Source organism: Pseudophryne corroboree, chromosome 3 (assembly GCF_028390025.1).
Source record: "Pseudophryne corroboree isolate aPseCor3 chromosome 3, aPseCor3.hap2, whole genome shotgun sequence".
NCBI lineage: Eukaryota > Metazoa > Chordata > Amphibia > Anura > Myobatrachidae > Pseudophryne > Pseudophryne corroboree.
Window position 1 is genome coordinate 36995261 of NC_086446.1, and position 15339 is coordinate 37010599.

Sequence of the window (15339 nt, forward strand, 5' to 3'; positions counted from 1 at the left end):
AGGCAAGACAAGACTGGAATTTTAAACTAGACAAGACAGGACTGGATTTTTAAACACCGGACTGGATTCTGCACACTAGTTTCTAGACAGGACTGGATTCTAAACACCGGATTGGATTCTGCATACTGAATTCAAGACAGGACTGGATTCTAGACTAGACACTGGACTGGGCCAAAAAAGAAAAAAAGTTTTATTTCTTTTTTGTGGTAGGGCTGGTGATAATGTTAGGTTCCTGGTGCTCAGAACAAGGGAGATGTTATGAAGTGAGTCCAGAGCACCAGGACGTAACGCTGGGAAAGGGGAATGGAAAGGGAATAGCCCCTGGCGCCCTATCTCCGTTGTCTCGCCCGTGCTGTCAGTACACTATTGCGAGACTATGGTTGCAGCCGCGTTTGAAGGGCGGATTACGTCTGGCCAACTTCGATGCCCCCTCAGGTCTTAATGAGAGACAAAGAGTGTACCGAGACAGGGTGATAACAAGGGTGTCACAACTGAGGGCCTGAGCTGACGGGAGGCAGCCTCAGTTGTAGGAATAACATGTAGAATAACTGCCCGAAGGCGTGACCACGACAACCAGGATAAAAGTCAATGATGTTTATTATGACAAACTCCGTAACACAGCAGCAGTAAAAGGAAACATAAAAGTCAACAGAGGATAAATACAATTCCTGGGTACTACAGGGTGGCAAGGGCCACAGGCACTGGTAGTGTGAGACAGTTCTTATAATCTTCTAGTTGGAAAGTCCTTACCAGGCCTGACTGTAGCAATGGAGAGAACCCAGGATCGTACCAGCCGGTGTTCCAGGAAAGGCTGGGCTGCTGAAGATAAAACGGCTGCTGTGGATACTGGCTGGAACCAGACTGTTGTTGATACGGAGTGGATACTGGCTGGGACCAGTTAAATAATAAACGAACTTGAGAGCGATGAAATAATAATGAAGTTTGGAGTTTGAGAGCGGTGAAATAATAATACCGGTGGAGAGTGGTAAACTGCAGAAAAGGACACCGGCCCTTTAAGAGAAGCTGTACACTGCTGGAAGCTGGGCTGGAAGCAGGTGATTGTTTGAGCTGGAAACAGGTGAGTCCAGAATGGATCGGAGAGTCAGGCTACACCGCAGATGGAATGCTGGTGCGGGTCTCTGTAGCAGAAGTCTGGAGACAGGAGCTGGAACCTGGAAGACAACCACAGGAGAGAGACAAACTGGAACTAGGTTAGACAACCAAAGCACTGACGCCTTCCTTGCTCAGGCACAGCTTACTTATACCTGCAGCAAGGAAGGGGTTGGCTAGGCAATTATGCAAATCAACAATACAGACAGCAGATTGGTGGAAATGATCAGATGACAAAATCCAAGATGGCTGCGCCCATGCAGACACTTGGAGGGAAGTTTGGTTTGTAATCCATGTGAGAATTGAAACAGTAATGGCGACGCCGGCCACAGGAGACAGGAGACGCCAGACTGACAAACGCACATTTAACCACGCGGGCACAGCGGAGGCCGCGGCTGATGAAATCACCACTCTGACATTCTGCATGTGGAAACTCAGGAACAGCGGAATCCGGTCCTGGAACGCTGAGCCAGCCTTAGGAGGCATCTAAAAGGTAAGTAATGGCGTCCAGATACCCGGATCGTGACAAAGGGGCCCTCTAATCTGAAACAACCAAAGCCAGGGGCTACTAACTAGCCCAAAACTAAATTTATGTGCGGCTTGCCGCCAAAGGAAAAGAACAACAAAGGAAATGCTGACCACACGCCGACACAATACTTTTTGTGTACCGGCGGTGACAGCACAAGCAGAACCCTCTGCAAAACACCAGTGACAGAAATAACAACGGAATACAGTGGCCTAGGCCGACGGACGCGGCAGAGCCGCTACTCACGGAACTGGTACGAACACTGGCAAACGGACAGGAACCTCCAATGCTGCCGACACAGACTCTTAGAACTGGAGGACAGGCAGAATCCCAAACAACAGACCGGTGGACACCAAGAAGCCAGAAACTTGACCAGGCACAGGCAAAGCCACTGGACCTCAGGACAGGAATGCCTCACAACAGGACACGGGATCAGACACAGGAATCGACACAGGGACTGACACAGGAATCAACACAGAAAGCAGCTCGACAGACACAAAAGCTGAGAACTCCAAAAATAGAAGAGCTGAAGATTGTGTTTAAAGTCTGTACAGACAGGGCTGTATAATACTGATTTGAAGACTGAGGTTTGAGACTTTAAAGATGAGACTGAAAAACATGAAATTAAAGAACTGATGTCTGCTGAGCACTGCTCACACCCGGAACCCCTCAATGGTCTGGACCACGTGGTTGTACCGCGAATACAGACAGACTATAAGCAAAGGGATTGCTGCAGTAAAAGGTGACCACCGGACGAGAGCTGATGAAACCAGGGGGGTAATTCCAAGTTGATCGTAGCAGGAATTTTGTTAGCAGGTGGGCAAAACTATGTGCACTGCAGGGAAGGCAGATTTAACATGTGCAGAAAGAGGTAGATTTGGGTGAGTTATTTTGTTTCTGTGCAGGGTAAATAATGGCTGCTTTATTTTTAAACTGCAATTTAGATTGCAGATTGAACACACCACACCCAAATCTAACTCTCTCTGCACATGTTAAATCTGCCTCCCCCTGCAGTGCACATAGTTTTGCCCAACTGCTAACAAAATTCCTGCTGCGATCAATTTGGAATTACCCCCCAGGGCACTTGGAGTAACCTGGGAGCACAGAGCTTGAGCACCTTTACCTGGGAAAGTAACTTGAAGCACTGGCACCTTCACTCCAAACCAGCCCCCTTTTGTAAGGGAAGGCTGCCACGGATCAGTTGCATTCAGAGTGTGAACATTATTGGCCCAGCTTCTGGTCTCCAACATGGCGGTCCTCAGCACTGAGGACATGCCTAACTCAGCAGTCAGTACACCAAGCTCCGGACCCTGAGCTCTGGTAGCCAAGCTCTATTCACTGGAGGACCCGCCACAGCAGCTATCTGCTGCGGCACTCCGCTTACCCGGACCCCGGCTTTCAGCCCCTGGCAGCCATGTAGTCCTCACTGCAGACCCCAGTGCAGCAGCTCCCTGACGCCACAGCTCTGCCAGCCACCGCTGTGGCTGTACACTCGGAGGTAAGTCGCCGGATGCTGACACAAGATTGCCTCCATTCCTGATATACATACATTCCTTCAGGGTGTGATACATATTCAGCCTCCCTATGTCCCTCCAGTGGCTCCATGGGATTGGTCTGTTTTATAAGAGGCTCTTCAAGAAGCTCCAGTTGAACCTCTAGATTCTGTGAACCCTAAATGGCTCACGGCCAAGGTCTTTATCCTGCTGGCTATTGCATCTGCAAGGAGGGTTTCGTACTTAAGTGCATTGTCCTGTTGTCCACCCTTGTTGATAATTCACCGGGACAGGGCAGTTCTTTGTACTCTGCCTGGTTGTCTGCCTAAGGTGGTGTTTTACTAGTTACTAACAATTCTATTAGAACAGGTTGCTTTGACGACCATGAGCCCTCAGACAGCTCCTGGGGTTATCGCTGCACCGGGTCACCCGGAGAAACCGTTTTTGGACTACCTGAGCTACCAGCTGGCCATCTGCTGGATCACTATCATCAAAAAACATTTATGGGTTATCAGAGAGTTGAGACAGAGACTTAACCGTCTTTATTCTCCATCCAAGATAGCAAGACGTCTCTGAGCTTACTCACCCCAGGTTACCTGCTGCAGCCTGAGCACTTTGTGGAGGCTCAATGGCCACCTTCTTGGAAGCAGGTACCTGATCCTGCAGCGGGACTCCGTTTGATAGGCGTCAAACCTATGTGGCCTACAGGAACAAAAGGTCATACTTTACCACGTGGACTATGAGTGGGAATAGTAGCTTGTTTCCTGAGCGCAGCGGTAGTGGAGCGAGGCACCTTGACCGAAGCGTGGCGAGCGTAGCGGTACACTAATTGGAAACTAACTGGGGTTACGTGAGGTTTACCATTGAAAATGACCCCCCAAAAAACGTGTCTACCTTTTTTGTGTCAACCATTTCCATGTTGACCTTTTCACTGTGTCAACCTTTTGAACTTTTCAAGTGTCAACCTTTTATATGTCGACCTATTGACCCTGCCGACCATTTAGGGTCGACCTAATACTGTTTAACCTAATGATCCAAACCCCTGCAGGGGATCCTTATCTAACACCAGATGTAAGAGAAGGAGCGCTGCATCCCCTGTGCATCTGAGCATCTGTGCATCTGTGCATCTGTGCATCTGAGCATCTGAGCATCTGAGCATCTGTGCATCTGAGCATCAGGCTGACTTGGGCTTATGGCCGAACTACAAAGGATGTATGCCTCCTTAACACCAATCCACATCTTACTTTCTTAAGCATGGACCATTACCAGAGACTCTACTCCATCCTTGAGAAGAGCCTCAGAGGCTGAAATCTGCTGATTTAAAGACACGCTTCTTCATTTCCAGTGACAAAGATCTACACCAGTTCTCTACTCAGGTCAATTAGCCAAGGCCTTGGCCGCAGGAGCATGGTGTGGACTGACTAACCTATCTCTGGTCCAGCACAATCTTCATGCACAAATGTAAATGGACAATAATTGTGTATAATAGCAATTCCCATTAGTGGATCCAAAGGGGGCAAATTACTACTGTAGGGATATACACCGTGCCAAATAGTTCACATGTTAAGTGCGTGATTAGGGTGACGAAAGCCTGGTATTTAAGTTACCCCCGTACAGAAAGTGTGAGTTTTGTATGGTCACATTCCCTTATATAATAATATCACATATCAGCGTGTGTCGGGGGCTGTGTTATTCTCCCTCATATATCACTGTATGGACCCCTCTCCCCTATATAATAATAATACCACATATCAGCGTGTACCGGGAGCTGTGTTATTCCCCCTCATAAATCACTGTACAGTCCCCTCTCCCCTATATAATAATAATAATAATAATAATAATAATACCACATACCAGTGTGTGCTGGGAGCTGTGTTATACCACCTTATATATTACTGTACGGTCCCCTCTCTCCTGTATAATAATAATAATAATACCACATATAGGTGTGTGCTGGGAGCTGTGTTATACTCCCTCATATATCACTGTACGGTCCCCTCTCCCCTATATAATAATAATACCACATATCAGTGTGTGCCGGGAGCTGTGTTATTCCTCCTCATATATCACTGTACGGTCCCCTCTCCCCTATATAATAATAATACCACATATCAGTGTGTGCCGGGAGCTGTGTTATTCCCCTCATATATCACTGTACGGTCCCCTCTCCCCTATATAATAATAATACCACATATCAGTGTGTGCCGGGGGCTGTGTTATTCTCCCTCATATATCACTGTACAGTCCCCTCCCCCCTATATAATAATAATACCACATATCAGTGTGTGCCGGGAGCTGTGTTATTCCCCCTCATAAATCACTGTACAGTCCCCTCTCCCCTATATAATAATAATAATAATAATAATAATAATAATAATACCACATACCAGTGTGTGCTGGGAGCTGTGTTATACCACCTTATATATTACTGTACGGTCCCCTCTCTCCTGTATAATAATAATAATAATAATAATAATAATACCACATATCAGTGTGTGCTGGGAGCTGTGTTATACTCCCTCATATATCACTGTATGGTCCCCTCTCCCCTATATAATAATAATACCACATATCAGTGTGTGCCGGGAGCTGTGTTATTCCCCCACATATATCACTGTACGGTCCCCTCTCCCCTATATAATAATAATACCACATATCAGTGTGTGACGGGGGCTGTGTTATTCCCCCTCATATATCACTGTACAGTCCCCTCTCCCCTATATAATAATAATACCACATATCAGTGTGTGCCGGGAGCTGTGTTATTCCCCCACATATATCACTGTACGGTCCCCTCTCCCCTATATAATAATAATACCACATATCAGTGTGTGACGGGGGCTGTGTTATTCCCCTTCATATATCACTGTACAGTCCCCTCTCCCCTATATAATAATAATACCACATATCAGTGTGTGCCGGGAGCTGTGTTATACTCCCTCATATATCACTGTACGGTCCCCTCTCCCCTATATAATAATAATACCACATATCAGTGTGTGCCAGGAGCTGTGTTATTCCCCCTCATTTATCACTGTACGGTCCCCTCTCCCCTATATAATAATACCACATATCAGTGTGTGCCGGGAGCTGTGTTACTCCCCCACATATATCACTGTACGGTCTCTTCTCCCCTATATAATAATAATAATAATAATACCACATATCAGTGTGTGCCGGGAGCTGTGTTATTCCTCCTTATATATCACTGTACGGTCCCCTCTCCCCTATATAATAATAATACCACATATCAGTGTGTGCCGGGAGCTGTGTTTTTCCCCTCATATATCACTGTACGGTCCCCTCTCCCCTATATAATAATAATACCACATATCAGTGTGTGCCGGGAGCTGTGTTATACTCCCTCATATATCACTGTACGGTCCCCTCTCCCCTATATAATAATAATACCACATATCAGTGTGTGCCAGGAGCTGTGTTATTCCCCCTCATTTATCACTGTACGGTTCCCTCTTTCCTATATAATAATACCACATATCAGTGTGTGCCGGGAGCTGTGTTATTCCCTCTCATATATCACTGTACAGTCCCCTCTCCCCTATATAATAATAATACCACATATCAGTGTGTGCCGGGAGCTGTGTTATTGCCCTCATATATCACTGTACAGTCCCCTCCCCCCTATATAATAATAATACCACATTTCAGTGTGTGCCGGGGGCTGTGTTATTCCACCTCATATATCACTGTACGGTCCCCTCTCCCCTATATAATAATAATACCACATATCAGTGTGTGCCGGGAGCTGTGTTATTCCCCCTCATAAATCACTGTACAGTCCCCTCTCCCCTATATAATAATAATAATAATAATAATACCACATACCAGTGTGTGCTGGGAGCTGTGTTATACCACCTTATATATTACTGTACGGTCCCCTCTCTCCTGTATAATAATAATAATAATAATAATAATAATACCACATATCAGTGTGTACTGGGAGCTGTGTTATACTCCCTCATATATCACTGTATGGTCCCCTCTCCCCTATATAAAAATAATACCACATATCAGTGTGTGCCGGGAGCTGTGTTATTCCCCCACATATATCACTGTACGGTCCCCTCTCCCCTATATAATAATAATACCACATATCAGTGTGTGACGGGGGCTGTGTTATTCCCCCTCATATATCACTGTACAGTCCCCTCTCCCCTATATAATAATAATACCACATATCAGTGTGTGCCGGGAGCTGTGTTATTCCCCCACATATATCACTGTACGGTCCCCTCTCCCCTATATAATAATAATACCACATATCAGTGTGTGACGGGGGCTGTGTTATTCCCCTTCATATATCACTGTACAGTCCCCTCTCCCCTATATAATAATAATACCACATATCAGTGTGTGCCGGGAGCTGTGTTATACTCCCTCATATATCACTGTACGGTCCCCTCTCCCCTATATAATAATAATACCACATATCAGTGTGTGCCAGGAGCTGTGTTATTCCCCCTCATTTATCACTGTACGGTCCCCTCTCCCCTATATAATAATACCACATATCAGTGTGTGCCGGGAGCTGTGTTACTCCCCCACATATATCACTGTACGGTCTCTTCTCCCCTATATAATAATAATAATAATAATACCACATATCAGTGTGTGCCGGGAGCTGTGTTATTCCTCCTTATATATCACTGTACGGTCCCCTCTCCCCTATATAATAATAATACCACATATCAGTGTGTGCCGGGAGCTGTGTTATTCCCCTCATATATCACTGTACGGTCCCCTCTCCCCTATATAATAATAATACCACATATCAGTGTGTGCCGGGAGCTGTGTTATACTCCCTCATATATCACTGTACGGTCCCCTCTCCCCTATATAATAATAATACCACATATCAGTGTGTGCCAGGAGCTGTGTTATTCCCCCTCATTTATCACTGTACGGTTCCCTCTTTCCTATATAATAGTACCACATATCAGTGTGTGCCGGGAGCTGTGTTATTCCCTCTCATATATCACTGTACAGTACCCTCTCCCCTATATAATAATAATACCACATATCAGTGTGTGCCGGGAGCTGTGTTATTGCCCTCATATATCACTGTACAGTCCCCTCCCCCCTATATAATAATAATACCACATTTCAGTGTGTGCCGGGGGCTGTGTTATTCCACCTCATATATCACTGTACGGTCCCCTCTCCCCTATATAATAATAATACCACATATCAGTGTGTGCCGGTAGCTGTGTTATTCCCCTCATATATCACTGTACGGTCCCCTCTTCCCTATACAGGTTGAGTCTCCCTTATCCAAAATGCTTGGGACCAGAGGTATTTTGGATATCGGATTTTTCCGTATTTTGGAATAATTGCATACCATAATGAGATATCATGGTGATGGGACCTAAATATAAGCACAGAATGCATTTATGTTACATATACACCTTATACACACTGCCTGAAGGTAATTTTAGACAATATTTTGTATAACTTTGTGCATTAAACAAAGTTTGTGTACAATGAGCCATCAAAAAACAAAGGTTTCACTATCTCAGTCTCACTCAAAAAAGTCCGTATTTCGCAATATTCCGTATTTCGGAATATTTGGATATGGGATACTCAACCTGTATAATAATAATACCACATATCAGTGTATGCCAGGAGCTGTGTTATTCACCCTCATATATCACTTTACAGTCGCCTCTCCCTTATATAATAATAATACCAAATATCAGTGTGTGCCGGGAGATGTGTTAGTCCCCATCATTTATCACTGTACGCTCCCCTATATAATAATAATAATAATAATAATAATAATAATAATAATAATAGCACATATCAGTGTGTGCCTGGAGCTGTGTTATTTCCCTCATATATCACTGTGTGGTCCCCTCTCCCCTATATAATAATAATACCACATATCAGTGTGTGCCGGGGGCTGTGTTATTCCCCCTCATATATCACTGTATGGTCCCCTCTCCCCTATATAATAATAATATTACATATCAGTGTATGCCGGGAGCTGTGTTATTCCCCCTCATATATCACTGTACGGTCCCCTGTCCCCTATATAATAATAATACCACATATCAGTGTGTGCCGGGAGCTGTGTTATTCCCCTGATATATCACTGTACGGTCCCCTCTCCCCCTATATAATAATAATAATAATAATAATAATAATAATAATACCACATATCAGTGTATGCCGGGAGCTGTCATTCCCCCTCATAATATACAGTCCCCTCTCCCCTATATAATAATAATAATAATACCACATATCAGTGTGTGCCAGGAGCTGTGCAATTCCACTGATATATCACTGTACGGTCCCCTCTCCCCCTATATAATAATAATACCACATATCAGCGTGTGCCGGGAGCTGTGTTATTCCCCCTCATATATCACTGTATAATAATAATACCACATATCAGTGTATGCCGGAAACTGTGTCATTCCCCTCATATATCACTGTACGGTCCCCTCTCCCCTATATAATAATAATACCACATATCAGTGTGTGCCGGGAGCTGTGTTATTCCCCTGATATATCACTGTACGGTCCCCTCTCCCCCTATATAATAATAATAATAATACCACATATCAGTGTATGCCGGGAGCTGTTATTCCCCCTCATATATCATTGTACAGTCCCCTCTCCCCTATATAATAATAATAATAATAATACCACATATCAGTGTGTGCCAGGAGCTGTGTTATTCCACTGATATATCACTGTACGGTCCCCTCTCCCCCTATATAATAATAATACCACATATCAGCGTGTGCCGGGAGCTGTGTTATTCCCCCTCATATATCACTGTATAATAATAATACCACATATCAGTGTATGCCGGGAGCTGTGTCATTCCCCTCATATATCACTGTACGGTCCCCTCTCCCCTATATAATAATAATACCACATATCAGTGTGTGCCGGGAGCTGTGTTATTCCCCCTCATATATCACTGTACGGTCCCCTCTCCCCTATGTAATATTAATACAACTTATCAGTGTGTGCCGGGAGCTGTGTTATTCCCCCTCATATATCACTGTACAGTCCCCTCTCCCCTATATAATAATAATAATACCACATATCAGTGTGTGCCAGGAGCTGTGTTATTACCCCTCATTTATCACTGTACGCTCCCCTATATAATAATAATAATAATAATAATAATAGCACATATCAGTGTGTGCCGGGAGCTGTGTTACTCCGCCACATATATCACTGTACGGTCTCCTCTCCCCTATAAAAAAAAATAAAAAAATAATAATAATACCACATATCAGTGTGGGCCGGGAGCTGTGTTATTCCTCCTCATATATCACTGTACGGTCCCCTCTCTCCTATATAATAATACCACATATCAGTGTGTGCCGGGAGCTGTGTTATTCCCCTCATATATCACTGTACGGTCCCCTCTCCCCTATATAATAATAATACCACATATCAGTGTGTGCCGGGGGCTGTGTTATTCCCCCTCATATATCACTGTACAGTCCCCTCTCCCCTATATAATAATAATACCACATATCAGTGTGTGCCGGGAGCTGTGTTATTCCCCTCATATATCACTGTACAGTCCCCTCCCCCCTATATAATAATAATACCACGTATCAGTGTGTGCCGGGGGCTGTGTTATTCCCCTCATATGTCACTGTACGGTCCCCTTTCCCCTATATAATAATAATACCACATATCAGTGTGTGCCGGGAGCTGTGTTATTCCCCTCATATTTCACTGTACGGTCCCCTCTTCCCTATACAGGTTGAGTCTCCACTATCCAAAATGCTTGGGACCAGAGGTATTTTGGATATCGGATTTTTCCGTATTTTGGAATAATTGCATACCATAATGAGATATCATGGTGATGGGACCTAAATATTAGTGATGAGCGCCGGAAATTTTTCGGGTTTTGTGTTTTGGTTTTGGGTTCGGTTCCGCGGCCGTGTTTTGGGTTCGACCGCGTTTTGGCAAAACCTCACCGGTTTTTTTTTGTCGGATTCGGGTGTGTTTTGGATTCGGGTGTTTTTTTCAAAAAACACTAAAAAACAGCTTAAATCATAGAATTTGGGGGTAATTTTAATCCCAAAGTATTATTAACCTCAAAAAACATAATTTCCACTCATTTTCAGCCTATTCTGAACACCTCACACCTCACAATATTATTTTTAGTCCTAAAATTTGCACCGAGGTCGCTGTGTGAGTAAGATAAGCGACCCTAGTGGCCGACACAAACACCGTGCCCATCTAGGAGTGGCACTGCAGTGTCACGCAGGATGTCCCTTCCAAAAAACCCTCCCCAAACAGCACATGACGCAAAGAAAAAAAGAGGCGCAATGAGGTAGCTGACTGTGTGAGAAAGATAAGCGACCCTAGTGGCCGACACAAACACCGGGCCCATCTAGGAGTGGCACTGCAGTGTCACGCAGGATGTCCCTTCCAAAAAACCCTCCCCAAACAGCACATGACGCAAAGAAAAAAAGAGGCGCAATGAGGTAGCTGACTGTGTGAGAAAGATAAGCGACCCTAGTGGCCGACACAAACACCGTGCCCATCTAGGAGTGGCACTGCAGTGTCACGCAGGATGTCCCTTCCAAAAAACCCTCCCCAAACAGCACATGACGCAAAGAAAAAAAGAGGCACAATGAGGTAGCTGACTGTGTGTGTGAGAAAGATAAGCGACCCTAGTGGCCGACACAAACACCGTGCCCATCTAGGAGTGGCACTGCAGTGTCACGCAGGATGTCCCTTCCAAAAAACCCTCCCCAAACAGCACATGACGCAAAGAAAAAAAGAGGCACAATGAGGTAGCTGACTGTGTGTGTGAGAAAGATAAGCGACCCTAGTGGCCGACACAAACACCGTGCCCATCTAGGAGTGGCACTGCAGTGTCACGCAGGATGTCCCTTCCAAAAAACCCTCCCCAAACAGCACATGACGCAAAGAAAAAAAGAGGCGCAATGAGGTAGCTGACTGTGTGAGAAAGATAAGCGACCCTAGTGGCCGACACAAACACCGGGCCCATCTAGGAGTGGCACTGCAGTGTCACGCAGGATGTCCCTTCCAAAAAACCCTCCCCAAACAGCACATGACGCAAAGAAAAAAAGAGGCACAATGAGGTAGCTGACTGTGTGTGTGAGAAAGATAAGCGACCCTAGTGGCCGACACAAACACCGTGCCCATCTAGGAGTGGCACTGCAGTGTCACGCAGGATGTCCCTTCCAAAAAACCCTCCCCAAACAGCACATGACGCAAAGAAAAAAAGAGGCGCAATGAGGTAGCTGACTGTGTGAGAAAGATAAGCGACCCTAGTGGCCGACACAAACACCGGGCCCATCTAGGAGTGGCACTGCAGTGTCACGCAGGATGTCCCTTCCAAAAAACCCTCCCCAAACAGCACATGACGCAAAGAAAAAAAGAGGCGCAATGAGGTAGCTGACTGTGTGAGAAAGATAAGCGACCCTAGTGGCCGACACAAACACCGTGCCCATCTAGGAGTGGCACTGCAGTGTCACGCAGGATGTCCCTTCCAAAAAACCCTCCCCAAACAGCACATGACGCAAAGAAAAAAAGAGGCACAATGAGGTAGCTGACTGTGTGTGTGAGAAAGATAAGCGACCCTAGTGGCCGACACAAACACCGTGCCCATCTAGGAGTGGCACTGCAGTGTCACGCAGGATGTCCCTTCCAAAAAACCCTCCCCAAACAGCACATGACGCAAAGAAAAAAAGAGGCACAATGAGGTAGCTGACTGTGTGTGTGAGAAAGATAAGCGACCCTAGTGGCCGACACAAACACCGTGCCCATCTAGGAGTGGCACTGCAGTGGCACGCAGGATGTCCCTTCCAAAAAACCCTCCCCAAACAGCACATGACGCAAAGAAAAAAAGAGGCGCAATGAGGTAGCTGACTGTGTGAGAAAGATAAGCGACCCTAGTGGCCGACACAAACACCGGGCCCATCTAGGAGTGGCACTGCAGTGTCACGCAGGATGTCCCTTCCAAAAAACCCTCCCCAAACAGCACATGACGCAAAGAAAAAAAGAGGCACAATGAGGTAGCTGACTGTGTGTGTGAGAAAGATAAGCGACCCTAGTGGCCGACACAAACACCGTGCCCATCTAGGAGTGGCACTGCAGTGTCACGCAGGATGTCCCTTCCAAAAAACCCTCCCCAAACAGCACATGACGCAAAGAAAAAAAGAGGCGCAATGAGGTAGCTGACTGTGTGAGAAAGATAAGCGACCCTAGTGGCCGACACAAACACCGGGCCCATCTAGGAGTGGCACTGCAGTGTCACGCAGGATGTCCCTTCCAAAAAACCCTCCCCAAACAGCACATGACGCAAAGAAAAAAAGAGGCACAATGAGGTAGCTGACTGTGTGTGTGAGAAAGATAAGCGACCCTAGTGGCCGACACAAACACCGGGCCCATCTAGGAGTGGCACTGCAGTGTCACGCAGGATGTCCCTTCCAAAAAACCCTCCCCAAACAGCACATGACGCAAAGAAAAAAAGAGGCGCAATGAGGTAGCTGACTGTGTGAGAAAGATAAGCGACCCTAGTGGCCGACACAAACACCGTGCCCATCTAGGAGTGGCACTGCAGTGTCACGCAGGATGTCCCTTCCAAAAAACCCTCCCCAAACAGCACATGACGCAAAGAAAAAAAGAGGCGCAATGAGGTAGCTGACTGTGTGAGAAAGATAAGCGACCCTAGTGGCCGACACAAACACCGGGCCCATCTAGGAGTGGCACTGCAGTGTCACGCAGGATGTCCCTTCCAAAAAACCCTCCCCAAACAGCACATGACGCAAAGAAAAATAAAAGAAAAAAGAGGTGCAAGATGGAATTGTCCTTGGGCCCTTCCCACCCACCCTTATGTTGTAACTATAAACAAAACAGGACATGCACACTTTAACCAACCCATCATTTCAGTGACAGGGTCTGCCACACGACTGTGACTGAAATGACGGGTTGGTTTGGACCCCCACCCAAAAAGAAGCAATTAATCTCTCCTTGCACAAACTGGCTCTACAGAGGCAAGATGTCCACCTCATCATCATCCTCCGATATATCACCGTGTACATCCCCCTCCTCACAGATTATCAATTCGTCCCCACTGGAATCCACCATGTCAGCTCCCTGTGTACTTTGTGGAGGCAATTGCTGCTGGTCAATGTCTCCGCGGAGGAATTGATTATAATTCATTTTAATGAACATCATCTTCTCCACATTTTCTGGATGTAACCTCGTACGCCGATTGCTGACAAGGTGAGCGGCGGCACTAAACACTCTTTCGGAGTACACACTTGTGGGAGGGCAACTTAGGTAGAATAAAGCCAGTTTGTGCAAGGGCCTCCAAATTGCCTCTTTTTCCTGCCAGTATAAGTACGGACTGTGTGACGTGCCTACTTGGATGCGGTCACTCATATAATCCTCCACCATTCTATCAATGGTGATAGAATCATATGCAGTGACAGTAGACGACATGTCCGTAATGGTTGTCAGGTCCTTCAGTCCGGACCAGATGTCAGCATCAGCAGTCGCTCCAGACTGCCCTGCATCACCGCCAGCGGGTGGGCTCGGAATTCTGAGCCTTTTCCTCGCACCCCCAGTTGCGGGAGAATGTGAAGGAGGAGATGTTGACAGGTCGCGTTCCGCTTGACTTGACAATTTTCTCACCAGCAGGTCTTTGAAACCCAGCAGACTTGTGTGCGCCGGAAAGAGAGATCCAAGGTAGGTTTTAAATCTAGGATCGAGCACGGTGGCCAAAATGTAGTGCTCTGATTTCAACAGATTGACCACCCGTGAATCCTTGTTAAGCGAATTAAGGGCTCCATCCACAAGTCCCACATGCCTAGCGGAATCGCTCTGTCTTAGCTCCTCCTTCAATGTCTCCAGCTTCTTCTGCAAAAGCCTGATGAGGGGAATGACCTGACTCAGGCTGGCAGTGTCTGAACTGACTTCACGTGTGGCAAGTTCAAAGGGCATCAGAACTTTGCACAACGTTGAAATCATTCTCCACTGCGCTTGAGACAGGTGCATTCCACCTCCTATATCGTGGTCAGTTGTATAGGCTTGAATGGCCTTTTGCTGCTCCTCCAACCTCTGAAGCATATAGAGGGTTGAATTCCACCTCGTTACCACCTCCTGCTTCAGATGATGGCAGGGCAGGTTCAGGCGTTTTTGGTGGTGCTCCAGTCTTCTGTACGTGCTGCCTGTACG